This window comes from Stegodyphus dumicola, chromosome 7 (genome assembly GCF_044657685.1).
Source record: "Stegodyphus dumicola isolate Sdum_Otavi_A_Nest chromosome 7, ASM4465768v1".
Classification (NCBI taxonomy): Eukaryota; Metazoa; Arthropoda; class Arachnida; order Araneae; family Eresidae; genus Stegodyphus; species Stegodyphus dumicola.
The window spans coordinates 32831974-32847283 of record NC_140774.1 but is presented as its reverse complement, the minus strand read 5'-3'; the positions used below and the strand labels follow the sequence as shown (position 1 = coordinate 32847283).

General features: G+C 31.0%; 1 protein-coding gene across 1 annotated transcript in view; it reads left to right on the top strand.

The window, feature by feature from the left end:
- Nucleotides 1-15310, top strand: part of LOC118186839 (O-acyltransferase like protein-like) — a 114729-nt gene that overhangs the window by 41138 nt on the left and 58281 nt on the right. The window lies entirely within an intron of this gene.

The window sequence follows — 15310 nt, the reverse complement described above, 5'->3', positions numbered from 1 at the left end:
AGGAATATATAAACCAAAAAATTCCAGATATGGCCGTTTCGAAACATATTTTTATTACATAATAATTCATATCAGATTATCTTTCTGTAGATAAGATATTTTTCAATCATAGTTGAATATAATAATTTCCATGTAAACAAGTTTCAAAGTACGACGTCATCTTAGGCAAGTAAGCAGCAGCGTGAATGAGGAGCGTCTTGCCAGGAGGAAAGCGTAAGCGAAAAGTGTCGCAGCAATTCAAAAGAAGAAGGGAGGGATTCAGAAGTTGCAGCTATAGTTAAAAAAGTTTTAGTTTACAATTATTTTGACTGGACAAGAGGTATCTGCATTAAGCGTTACGTCGGTTAGCATGATTAATTTGAAAGACGCAGTTTAGACTTATAGAGCTATTTTTAAGACAGAGAGAGGAAGTCCCCAAATTAAATAAAAATCGTCTTGTGGCAACACTTTTCTTTTAAATCGCTGAGTTTTCTGATTAAATTTGAAATATAAATATTTTACACTTTGCAAAGTGGCAACACTAAGATGACAAATGATGACTTATAGATGACAAATGACCTACATCCTTACCTCGCTATATTATAGATAATAATAAATGTTAAATTTTTTACCAAGTATCACCTAAATTATATACAAATTCGACTTCCATTAAATTCAAGTTATGTAATGGTTTACAGAGCGCATTTGTAAAGTTTTTAAAATAGTTCATTAAATCCTTTAAATCGTCGTTCGTAAAGAATTCTTAAAAGTATACTTTTCAGTAAAATATTTTGTTTACAACAGTTACTGCTCGTAATGTAGTATTGAATTAACAATAAAAGCATTCAGTATGTGAAAAATTTTTAAAGTAGATTTGCCTAAAATAAATAAATAATTCAAGTCATATTTGACGGAATGGCTCATTTTTCATGGCCATGATTTCATGTTGGAAAATAGAGAATGATGACTTACCAGAGACGTCAGAGATGAAGACTTAACAGCAATTGATGCCATGAACGAAATTATTTCTATGGCAGCTACACTTAAAGAATCTGAACATGGCTGCGAACACAACTGTGATCATGAACGTTTTAACTGCTGCTTAGAAGGGATTGTGCTTAGGGACGCTGACTGCCGTACCGAAGAATCCTGTTTCGAATACTAGAGAAGGCACGGATGTTTGTATGCATATGGTGTCTGTGCGGTAAGGGTTACTCAAAATGCACTACGAGTTAAAATCACAGCAAATTACTCTCCTATGGTACTACAGAGATGTTGGCCTAGTTTCTACCTGTACCTGTGTACACTTTATTACGCAATGCACGCATTTTTAAGGAAAGCGTAAATGCGGAAACCCTCATCTAGCGTTCGAAACTATCGGTAAGCATCGATTTTTAGAATGTTTTGTAGCCAAGTTCTACATTAACTCACTTGTGACACTCTTGCTAATGTATCTTTTATTTACGCTCAATTCTCTATATAAATTTCTAATTATTTACATAATTTTAGCATTTAGATAAAAAAATTGATATGGTTCGGCTATGCAAGCTAGACTGCCATTTTTTTGTTTTATTCACCCCATAACTACTTTCTCTTTCGGCCGTTTTCTCTTCTTTATATATTCGATCGCCTCATCAGACGGTGATTGTATGGGTAATGCAGAATATGAGTTACCACTTGGGATATGCTATGGGAAACGAATGTACTTTGCAGAATGTGTATTGTAAAGCAATCCATTAAACCAATGAAAAAAAAATTAATAGCTCTAGAATTGATATCGCTGCTTGCATTGATTATTCAATTCTTCAAGGTATTGGCTACCCGAACATCCCAGTGTTAATGCTGGTATGCATAAGTGATATGGTGCAACATAATAATTCCAGAATTCTTAGCATTTGCTGCAAGAAATGATATTTAGCATTTATAGCAAAGAGTTCACTTTTTAACACGGAGAAAATATAAGAATTGCAGCTCCACTGACATATAAATACGTCTGATGTGGACACCACATGACTTCCTTGTACGGACACATTTTTTTGCTACATTTCGTTTAAACTTATTTCCTCGAATTCTTCTGACTTATTTAAACGTTCCTTCAAGGCAAGTTGAAAACAATACGAAGAACTGCAAATTCTTTGAAATGGAAAATCCCCGTCAATTTCTCTAGTACGGAGTCAAACTTAACTTCGTATAAGTTTATTTTCCCATGACGAGTTCAAAATTCTCCCAAATATAAGTTAGGAACCGGGAGACAGCATTCAAAGTTCGATTTCGTTTTCTGTCGAAAATAATGCACACACACACACACACACACACACACACACACATATATATATATATATATATATATATATATATATACAGTGTGACTGCTAATTCATGGTACAAACTTTGAGGGCTGGTATAGAACACTGTAACAATCACATTTTGTAAATTAATTGTAATTAATTTTTAATTAATTTCGTAAATTAATTAATTTTACCACTTGTAAACAAGGTTATGAAAGTAAAACACTTTCTTCATCATTTGTTCTTTCCTGTGTTTGCGTTTCGACGTTTCACTTTTGACCATACATTCCTATACAAAATGTAATTGTTATAGTGTCTGTACCAGGCCTCCAGCCAAAGTTTATACCATGAATTAGCCGTCACATTGTATATGTATGAATTAGCAGTCGCCCTGCATATATACACATATATGTGTGTGTGTGTGTGTTTTATACTTTCAATTGCAATAAAAAAGAAAGGTACACAACTAGACGTTACAACAGTCCCATATAAAAAATTTCATTCTGCAGTTAATTGGTTTCGACTTATGCGAGATATATACATACGGACGGACGGACTTCAGATGGATTTGGGAACGGTTAAAATAGTATGGTTTACATGATTAACGGCGGCAAAGCCTCGACGGCTACCTGCCCAAGGGGAAGGATACTTTCGTGGAGGACGTTTTAAGGGAAACTGTCTTATATACACGTTACACAAAGTGAAAACCACGAAAACGCCCCTGCTGACAGCCCGTTCACTCGGTCAGATTGGATATTTCCTTTTAAATATGGCACCCGAAATTTTTCGCTATTAAGATACTTTCTTTACTTCGAACAAGGAAGTAAAATAGGTTTTAATATCATCAGACAGGTAAACTGAAATTCCTTCCAGTGCGAACGTATTAAAAAAATTTTAATTAGAATTATAAATTAGTTATTAAATGCATAGATACATAATTATATATTAGATATAATTTCGTGAAGAAATTTAGGTATGGCGATAGTTTGCAACTATCTCCAGATCTATCTTCATATACATCTATGTATGAAATCCGCTATTTCTAGCTCTACCAGAACTGATTGTAGGATAACAATTACATCCATAAATTCTTTTACTAAAATAAGGCATTATAATTTTGTGTATATATATACACAAAAATAAAATGTTTACAAAAAATTCATAAGAATAATTTTTTAAATGCTGGTTACAATTTGGACATTAAATGCTCTTGGATCGCACTGATTATTCAAATGTTTGATAACACTTATTAAAACTTTCCAGTTTGTTTAGGAAATTTAGGAATGAAATTTATGCTTTAGCGCTATTATTAACTGAAGTTTATTTCACTTTGTGAAATGCGTAAAAAATACACTGTAGTAAAGAAAGTAGGATTTTCTTCCATCTGAACATTTCGTTTAAATTTTTCAGTTCAGTTAATTTATATAAGCATATTTTTATGACTGGAAAAATAATCCTGAAAGAAAAGAAACTTATGCATTGCTTCAGTACAGTGTTTAAGGCGGTGTGTCTTTATGTTTTACAACGCGCATTCCTTTAAATTTACAGGTAAAGGTCTAGCACGTAATGGAAAAGTTGATCTCTGAGATCAAGGCAAAAAACAATAAGAAATTTGAAAAATAATAAATAGAACAGAAATAACTGACAGTTTATTATATTCTTATATTGAAATTTTAATATTAATAAGTGAGCTTTTTTTTAAATAAAGGAAGTTTCGTCTCCGTTCATTCATATACCATCTGATCTAATCCTGGTGGAGATTATATAAAGTTAGTGAACCTAGCGCATTCTAGTACTGTTAATAACTCCTTTTCGAATTTTCTCATCATTTACCGACGCACTGATTTATAACTGTATATTCAGTCATCTCATAACTTTGGCAAACGAACTCTTCGCCTTCGTCTGATGATGCAAGTGCAACTTACTTTACGTCACTGTAATTGGCCCTAAGGCATAAACCAAAGATACTAGTTAAGCCTCTATGCAGTTTCATACCGAAAGATTCGTGATTCAGATGGAGTTTGCCTTTTCTCCACTTTCTCCTCTGAGAGACATGCGAAGCCCAGATTTTTTAATTTTCTGTTTTCAGCATTAGAATTTTACATTTTTCTGCTGTTCTTTTGCGTAGGAAGCTTCAGTATGCATCGTAAAAAACATAAACGGCAGTTGAGATTTGTTACTATTAGGGCGTTTCTCGTAGAAACAATGCTTTGTTACTGTTGGACTGGTTCAAAAAAAATTACAATCAGCGATATTTTCTTCTGTATTTGCTCTAATTTTGACGTTAAACTGCTTTTCGTTTGCTTTAATTCATAGCTGTATTTGGCTTTCAAAAAACTATTAATTTAATTTAACGAATGTCTATAACAGATGAATTCGCTTCGCAAAACATGTAGCTTATAAACTTTAATGGAAAAATATTTATGTGCTACGTATAGGCTTTGTTTATTTGAGTCATTCCACACCACCTGCTCGTTTTTAATTTATATTAATTAAATCAAACACTTACATTTTGAAATTGGAGACATTTGAATCAATGAGTTTTTTATTTCTGAAATACAAATAGAAACCTGAAAAGCATAATAGTAAGAAACACATGACTCCTTTGAGGACTTTTGCTATTATATATTCTACTTGCTAACTTACAAATACTTCTGGCTCTGTCTATACTGTAACTGTCACTTTGGTAGATTGGTGTTTATCTATGAGTAAAATTAGTGAACCGTGTATGTTTCTTAGTCCAAAGGGGCTTTGTCCCTAGAAGAACTACTGTTTTCGTTTTGCGATTTTGCGTCGGAACCCCATAAACGGCGTATCACTTTTCAAATCGTTGCCACCAAAAACTATTATATTTGAAGAAATTAAGTAATGAAGAATCTGCATAAATGTATGTATGTTTCTCGCATTGTGATAAAATAACGGTGCCTTGAGCCATCGAATTTTGAATGACGAAATCCTACTACGAATATGAGCATCTGAAAGCGCAAATTTGAAATTTGCAATTTGTTTTATTATCGATTTCATATTACAAAAACTTTAACGATTTTTTGATTAACAAACACAACGATTTAAAAGCGATAAGTGCAAAGAACGTGATATTTAATAAATAAAGGTAACATACAAAACGTTGAAAAAAAAAGGCCCTAATGGACGTAATTTAAAATCTGAAACCTTTCAGATTTTTTTAATTACTAACAAGTGAGGATAAACCTACTGAATTTTCTCGCCAGGGTTTGTTTTGAATTAGCATATCTGTGTCTGTTATTATGATAAGGGTGAGAATTTCTTTTCAAAACTCTTCAGCCCTTTTCACTAATTATGTTTTCACTGTATTGTTCGTTTGTTTAATTCGAAAAAAGCTCTTTTCAGAATTATTAGTGTATCTTCTACTTTTTTATAGCGAGGAGTATAAAGAATATTTTTGTTTTTCATTACTTTGCTCATGCAATTTGCTACAACATTATTCTTGTTTTGTAATACAAATACTTACCAGTATTCAAGAGGTAATGCATCTTATTAGTTTGTAATTTTGTAAATTAGAGAATTCTGTATTTAATTTATAATAAATTGAACTTCAGTTGTATATCTTAATCTAAATAATTCTTTACATTTATTTGTTGACACATAGGACTTGATTACAATTTAGTCTAGGGTCCAAACTCATGCAGTAACTTATTAACTATCAGATGGGGGAAAATGTAAAGAGCTAGTGAGCTATATTCAAATTCCTTTAAAAATCTTGCTTGCGCTATCAGAAAAATTATTAAAGCAAAACGCAACGCTTTAAACTGCATTTGAATTCCGTAATTGATGGCAAAGCACTCGAGTTGCTATCTATCTAAAGAGAATGGATATTTTATTGAAGAATTATTTTGGGGGGAAAATAGCTCATATTCATGTTAGGTAGGGAAAAAACCATAATTCGATGCAATTAGCTCGCTCGCTGTGATTTAAACACAGGTCGAGTTAGTAGTGTTCAGCGATTTCATCGCCTGGTTCTGGTGGCTGCATTTGTAAATCGAAAGCATAATTTTGCGGTAGAACATTTTCAGAGTTTTATTGCGTATATTGATTTTTATGATATGTAAATTTTTTTAATTACTTTATTTTCAAGTTAGAATGCATATTTTTAGCTTTTAAGTTGGCCATATTAATTTTCAAAATTCCTAATTATAACATTTCAAAAATTTCATACATTTTAGTACAACCTTTTCTTTCGCAGCCTTGAAGTTTGATGCCATTTACTTCTTTAATTTCATTCTGATCTCTTATTTTAGCCGCACAATGTCTGAAATTGTTTTTTTTTCCACAATTCTCATTGTTCAAGCTTTTTACAGTTAAAATTAGCAGGCTTTCCATTTTCAACACTAAAGCATTTGTGTGGCTATAAGTGAAGAAGTTATATATGAATTAAAAAGAACTATGAAAACAAATATTTATTTTCGGATTTCCTATTAAACAAAAAACTGAAAAGTAAAAATTTTTTCATATCTATAAGAATGTACATAACGTTTTCCGTAAGGAATCAGCTGCATCCATTATTCATTATTTTAAAATGTTATCCCGTTTGATCTATACATCATGCTGTTTGCACAGATGAGTAGTTCTACAGTTATCTCTTAGCGAATAAATATAAATGTGACAGGTCTTTTCAATTTTTCAGCTATATGAAATGCTTTATTTTATATGTTTGCTCTTTTAAACGGAAATAATAACAGGGTAAAGTTAAAAATCGACTCTTTTCAAACAAATATAATTTAATTGATTGAAGCTGGTGTTTATTTCCAGAAGAATAAATCGAGTGTTTTTTTAGCTAAATATGAGTTCTTTTATTATTCAGAGAGTAAAATGTAAGTAATTCTAATAATGCAATTGTTCTTTCTATTTTTTATTATTTATTTATTTGTTTTTAATTTTAAATATTTACATTTTTGGATATTATTTTTATCTAAATTTCCAGATATAAATATTAACGAAAATATTTCAAGTGATGTACTGTAATTTATTGCAAGAATGTTTTTCTTTCAATAATTAAGTTCGCTTTTGAAAGGTATCCTCTCATTTCAAATTCAGATTCTTAAAAATTTCTAAGATAAGGATAAAGTAAAACAAAATTAATTTAAAAAAAAAGCCTAATGATATTTTTGTATTATTATTTTATTTTTTAATTATGATGTTTATGTTGTATATCAAAGGCGTTTTTTGGTTGTTCTTAAATATAAGTGGCTAACGTTAAAGAGAAAGAATAAAATTTTTAATGACTCTTCAACATATTCCTCGCTTGTAAGTTGCAGTACTCAAGTGGGACTTAACCAGACAAGGAAAAAAAATATGACAATTCGGTTTTTGTCATCTGGATTTTCTTATATTAATCATAATGATGTGGATCAATTTATTTTCTTAATTTATAGTGAAACATTAACTGCTGAGAGCAGGAAATCGTCCGGATTAAAATGCATCTTAATATAAGGCATGACACGTGTTGCAATAACCCAAAGGAATACTTTGACTGACTTCTAAAATCCTAAAATACAGAAAAATAATGCTTGAGAAATTTGTTGCGGTCATCGGAAAGTATTTACTTCCATTTTACTAAACTTCTGATTTAATTGTAAAAATGTAAAACGTCCTTTATTATGAAAGAAAATCTCATGATAACTACTGCAACGAAAATATCGGAAATAATTCATAAAAAAGCGCATGGAGTCAAAATTCTTAAATTACTTCATTAAATGATACTGTTTTGAGAGGAATTTCTGCCCACGAACAGCCAAGCGATAAAATCGCTGAACACTGATAGTTCGACCCATGTACAAATCTCGATGCTGTATGGGAGAATCAATTACCCCTTAGAAATTTCTCTGCGAACGCATCTCTCTCTGTCTTAAAACAAAGAACATCAATGTAACATAACATATTCTTCTTTAGGAGTATGAGCATAAGTTTTAGCATGTGCATAAGTCATAGTATGAGCATTCTTCTAAGGACGAAACTGCGAGAAGAAACGGGAGTCATTTACCCTATGTGAAGAACATATGAGCGATTTTCAGAAACCCAAGAGCAGTCCTAGGAATTAAAGAAAACTAAGAACACCACGTACGCGACAGGATAGTAATTACAGAGCACAGTTTAAAACATATTACAGAAATAAACTTTAAGTTTATAAAATCATATAAATGTACATGAAAGAAAGAATAAGAAAAGAAATAACACAATAAAGTGAAAGGCGATTGTATACATATGTACAAGTAATTTGAAATTATGCCCAGAAAAACGGAAAATGTATTAGTGACGTAGTTTTTATCCCCTAGTAAAATGTGCAGCAGAGTAATGAACCTATCTTCGTGGAGCATCTCATATTTCAGACCAGACAAATAATTTACCGTCGAACAGCTAGCGAGCGACCTTAGAAGTTTCCATTGCTCTTTGGAAGATGCTCAGCTGCAAGGAGGATTTTCAAGACCCTGTGTAATAAATAATTTTTCACGTTCGTTTTGTGATGATTTGCAAAACTTTATAACTGGGGAATTTTTCAGTATCTGCAGGATTGGCTGCCATCCAGGCTGGGAAGGCGTAGCAGATAATTGGCTTTATTATTGCCGTATAAATTAGTCTTTTTTTCTTTTTGAGTTCTAAACCAGATCCATGATCTAATAACTAGATGACTAATAGTCATGTTAGCCTTACTGATAATTTGTTAAATATAATGATCCTAACTGATATTACGGCTAAAATGACTCCTAGATATTTCGCCCTCACCCTTTGACAGTAGCTAATGTTATAAATACAGCTTTTTATACCTTTGCTATAGAAACTTCCTTAACAAAACGATCCATCTGAAAATTCCTATTTAGACTTAAAATCATTGAGAAATTAACTTCCAAACAAAACGTACGATCCCTCTGACTTTTTTTTCATTAAATCATAAATTTATTATTAATTGCAAGGAAAAATATGAGCAATGGATTATTAACTTTATTATTATAATTTTATATTGAGAGGAGAAATAAAGTTTTTTAATTTAATTCGAATTAAATGGAAATGAATTATATGTTTGCTTTATTCAAATAAAAAATGTTTATTTAACTTTAGTACAGTATAAACAAAAAATCTATGAATTTAGTTTTAGAACTTAATAATAAGGTTTATTTATTATTATTTTTCATTTTTCACTTCCTAGTGCGAAGCAAAGGCATCATTTTTCAACGAAAATATCAATTTTGACCGCATTGTATGTCTTTCGAATACATTTAAACGATATTTTTGCATGACATCTGTACCTACCACAGAATAAAGGGCTCTTTTTCCCAAAACGGATTGCATTTAAAATGGATCCAGAAGACATTTTTTCGTGACGTCTGTACCTACGTGCGTTGAATGTATAACTCAAAATCGAGTAGTCTCAGAACTTTGAAATTTTGTATATGAGACTGCTATAACATATAGTTGTCCACTTGCTGATTTCATTGCAATTGGTAGTACCAAACATATATATGTATTTACCCACCTCCTATCCAGCCTTTATTTTCGCTATCATTTGTCGTAGTCATACACTTCCAGTTACAGAAGTTTTTAAATGACGAAAATATTCATATTTTGGCAATGTCTTATCTGAAAAAGAATTAAATTTCAACAAAAACGAAATGTAATTTTTAATGCGATCTCTCGTATATTTGGGATATAGTCTTGTACTCGTTATGAAAAAATAAAATTATAAGAATTTCGACACCCATACGGCAAAAATTGACGGGGATATTTAATTTCAATATTTTCAGTTTTTGAAGTCATTTTCAACTTGCCTTGAAGGATCGATTAATTACGTTAGAATAATTCGAGAGAGAAAGTTTAAATGAAGTTCAGCAAAAAAATGTGTATAGTTTAGTAGGCCGTACAAGGAAGTCATGTGTTGTCCACATCGGATTTTTTCCTATTTGTGAACGTGTATTGAACTGTGAAGAATTAAAGCGTCTTTTATATGTGTTCCGATCACATCAGTAATTATATCAGGATATTTTCTAATTATGAGTTTCCAATCTCAACTTTTTTATCTTAATCCGACAAAAGTGACATGTGTTACTTCTTCCGTCATGACACTTATTTACTTTCTTTTTTTCCTTCCAGATTGATTATTTTCTTATGTATGTAGCGGTAACTATTCACTTGAAACCAAAGTTCTCGTCATTATCAAAATTAACTCACATTTTTTATGATATTTAACTGCATCTTATATGAAGAGATATATGTCATGATGTAAAGCGTAAGCAATAAATGCAATTAAATCCATAACTTTCATCTTTTGCTCATCAGCATATAAGCAAAAGGTAAAGCAAGATTGGAATAATTTGATATTCCATTCTCGTGAACTATTGAACTATTCATTTTTTAATAAATTTTAGTTATAAATAGTAAGCAAATGTTTAATTGTCAGATCTTCTTTTGTTAAATTATTAGTTAAAAAACTTTTCCATGTTTAAAACGTATTACACTTCGTAAATGATGTCAATTTACCACACTATTTTTGATTTCAACAGTCCCAATATTTGTTTTATTTTTGAAAAGCGAGAATAAATAAATACAAAATATATTTTGGTTTGGAGAAGAAAATAATTTTAAAACTATAAAGTTGCATTCAAATTAAAGCTAGTCACAATGCTGGTTATAAATGCGAAAGAAAACGAATCTAAATAATCATTAAAATTTAACTCTTACATGACATTAATTCTAATGAATACTATATGAGTGCATTTTAAAGGGCAATGTAGCCCTTATTCAAAATTTTAGTCGACGAATTTTTATTGACTGCTTTGATCTTTTTCCTCGTAAAAAGCAAAGAAAATGTTTGAAATTTAATGATCATCTTGTATTAAAATTACCTCTATAGATTCAGATTAATCTATTCATATTACATTTGTTTAATTAAAACGAAATTATTACTTAATTTCATTCAATATTTTTTATACCATTCCAATACGTTTAATAAATTAGCTGCGAGATTTCCATTTTATAATTAATGCCAAGTATTTAGGGTGTCTTAACAACCCGTCTAAAATTTCTAATATTAATTTATTTTTTATCCAGTAATATGAAATACTGAAATAAAGTGTTTGGTAATTAATTATTAGTACAAAACATGTACATATTATGAGGGCTTTCTGTCTAACCGGTTGGATGCATTCGTGTGGCTTTATTATCTGAAGAAAAATGGTACACATTAATGTTAAGTGAGGAAAAACTGCGAAACCTCTTCTGTAGAAAGTCCATTTTGAGAAACAGTATAACTTTCAAATAGCGATTTATAAATGTTACTATCTCAAAAAAAAAAAAAAAAAAAAAAATACCAATGTAAAAAGTGTATTTTCGGCCGTGAATGAATATTACTATCTTTAAAAAATGTATCAAAACATTTTTAATTACATGGGTTTTATTAAATGTTCTATGAAGTAGAAAATAATGTTTTTAGTTATCACAACATTCTTGATTCCCAACAAATTTGATTTGGAAAATTATTTTTTGATTTATCAGATAGAGCAAAAATCAGAGCTTTCAATAATTATTATGTAAGGTTATGTAAAAAAGACAACATTTATATAATAATAATAAAAGCATTTTATTTAAATTTTTATTATCGTTGCAAGTATGAACAAATAGTATCTGTGCTGAGCTTTAAGAATGTTGCCTTAAAGAACGGAGTAAAAATAATTTCAAGATTATTTAAAACAAATAGAGAAATAAAGCTAAGGAAAATCATTAATTTGGTTAAATTGCAGTGTTTTGACAGATATATTATTGTCATGATTATTGATATATTCTTTGATGAATGCGATAGTAATAAATATATATAAACACTAAAACAGTGCTGTGTCTTTCAAACTATGTTAAGGTTTTCTTTATTTGAATTAATCCGAAATAAAGGCTGTAATTTTATAAAATTTGATGGAAGCTCTCGTATTATTTTCCTCATGATGATTCAACTAAGGTAAAGATTTCAAAAATCCGTTCGCCCATATTCTATTCGAACATGAAAGAAAATCAATACCCTTAATGTGTTTGTTCTCTTAACTCACGTTTTGGATAACGACCAAACCCATCAGAATATTCTTATCTCGAATCTGCAGCCGATCAGCTATAAGAGTCATTTTCCGAACTGATTTTATCAGATTTCATTCTCAGTATATGACTAAAAATAAACCTGTTCAGATTTCTAAAAACCATTTGTATGAAAATAAATGACTATATCTTAACTGTCTAAATTTAAACACACTATTAAATTCTATTTTTCTAATCCTATATAGAATAAGAAAATGTAGCTATTAATTGCCCTTTTACTTTTTCTTGGAATAATAATACATTTTAGCATTTCACGATAATATTTTGGGTTTTGAAATTAGGTTAAAGATTGACAGTTATATTTGAGCACTGAATGGAACTATCTTTTTGTTATAAAAAAGTTAAAAGCCTTTAAAACGCAAATCTTCTTCTGAAAAACTTTCCCTTTTATTCCTTTCAGGAAACGTAAGTTTTTAAATTTAGGTTTATTGTGTAATCGCTAATTTGCAGTTTGAAGTTAAGAAATGCTTCAGCAGTTTTAAAGCGCATACATTACATTTCGTTATTTTAATGACAGGACATAATTAAATGAGATAGGGTCAACATTTCGTTCTTAAAGGGAAATCTAAAAATTTGGTTGGAATATTTTTAATCTATGAATGCCACATCTGCTCAGCACTGGTCCTAATCTTTTTCACCCCCTATGACTCCACATATTTTCTTATACCATAGATAACAAGGATAAATGATTTTATCAATATCGGTAGAAATAATACGATTTCTAATAGCAACTGTTTCTACTAACAGAGGTAATCAAAGTTCTAAATCAAGATGTAGTTATTTTACAACGTATTTATTATACGATTTTCATAGTATTGTTATTTATCAACATATTGTTATTTATATGTTGTTCATAGTATTTTTATAGAAGCTACAATGCTATTTATATCATAAAACGAAAGTACTGCTTTCGTTATACTATCCGTTAATTATATTCCTAAGCTATCTCGCAATAAACCCACTCTTTCTTCCAATGCTACGTGTACTTACCGCGTCAAAACGAATAAAGCTTCGCATGAGTTAGGGGCGTAACATCTTGCAACAGCGATGTTTTTGAAATAGAAACAGCAGAGTTATCTAAAATGAGGAAATAGTTACCAGAAGATCATTCTCAAACCAATTTAGAGCTCCCAGAGGAAAGGAAAAGCTTTCTTATTCCATATCATCAGGCTGGATGAGACTTGGTCTAGATCGTACGAAACAAAATAGAAGCGCCAATCGAACAAGTGGCATTATTGCGAATCACCAAGAATTTCAAACATTCATTAGAACCCTAACAATATGAAGATTATAACGATCCTTATGTACGACTTTGATGGATTTTTTTTAAATCTGTACCGTAACCTCAAGGACAGACTACCAGCATGTGACATTACTCTTCAATTTTGGAACTTAAACTGCGACCAGCGTTGCCGGCAACATTACCTGCAGAATCCACCCCAGAATTCCAGCAATATGAGGTTTATGACAATTCTTATATAGGACTATGCGAGCGTTATCCTACTGCATTACATTAAGGATAAACAATCAGCATGCATTATTACTGTTCGTTTTTGGAGATGAACCAGCGACTACATTACAAAAGATAGAGCGTCACTTTCAGCAGAAACCTGTCATTATTTTGCCAGACGAAACCTCGGCAGCACGCAGTGCGACCTGTGGTTGAAGTCTTTGCTCATTGAGGCTGAGAAATACTTTACCATCCATGATATTTTCCGGAAATTAAGCCCCTATGAATGCGGTTTGATTCCTAAAGCGAAGAAGTCATTTCGTTGCCTTTCTTACTTATTTCGGCTGTTTCCGCACTATTCCAGAAAAACTTCACATAACCCACAGCTCTATTCGAGCCATCAACAGGATACATTTGCTACTGATGTATTGTAACTTCCAAGGCATAGCTAGAAACGGGTTCTACAGAGCGCTGGTAATAGAAAGACAAACATGTTTCACAGAGTTTTCTTTTTTGTGTCAGTTGTGAATAAAAAGTTGCCACTGTTAAACTTCCTACAGTCGTATAAAAACGAAACAAAGTAAATCAGTCTGTCTCTGTTATTGTTTCTTATTCCCGTCAGCAGATTTAATTTTAATGTTTTGATGGACGATATTTAGCCTTAGCTGTTTAGCGTATGTTATTAATAATGAATGAATTTAACTTGAAAACATACTTGCATGACTGTGTGTATAAATTGTGTAAATAAAGTCTCAACATCACAGCCGAATTTAGATTCCATAAGGCCCTAAGCTATTTGAGATATAGGGCCCTTTATAAGTCTGATATACTATATTTATATTTGAATTTTTGGGGAAGCCCTAAGTTATAGCTTGTGTAACTTATACGTAAATCCTGCATTGCTCATCATGGCCCAAGTGGTAGAACAAGCTAAAGCGCAAGTGGTAGAACAGCTAATTACGTAACATAAGTTTTAGCCAAATTCCCAAGAAGATATCCTCCCCTGGACGTAAGTTTTAGGATGTTTTTATTGATTGATAATTTTAAGAAATAAAGTAGCTGCAGAGAAAAAAAATCTGATGTGGCCAGCACATGATCTTTTTCCAATCCTATGTTAAAATACAGAATTGGAGGAATGGTAACGAGCTTTAAGTTAACTGTCTCTTCCGGTTGATTGTTTGTAAATAAAATCTAATTTGTTTAAATATTTTAAGGCTCAATGTTAATTATAAAAATTACTCATTTTTTATTATTCTCTTCTGCTATACAATGGATAATGATAACTACACGTGCTTATGTACACATCGTTCTTATGCTTTGTTTTTAAAATATCACATCGATGGTCGTATATCCTCTGATCATATACTGTTTCGGTTTTACGAATCAAGGACTTAACAATCAAACGTTTAAAAGCAATAAATCTTTAGAATTTCCGACAGAGTATTAAATATTGCCATAGAATTTTTTATATTATTTTATATTATTT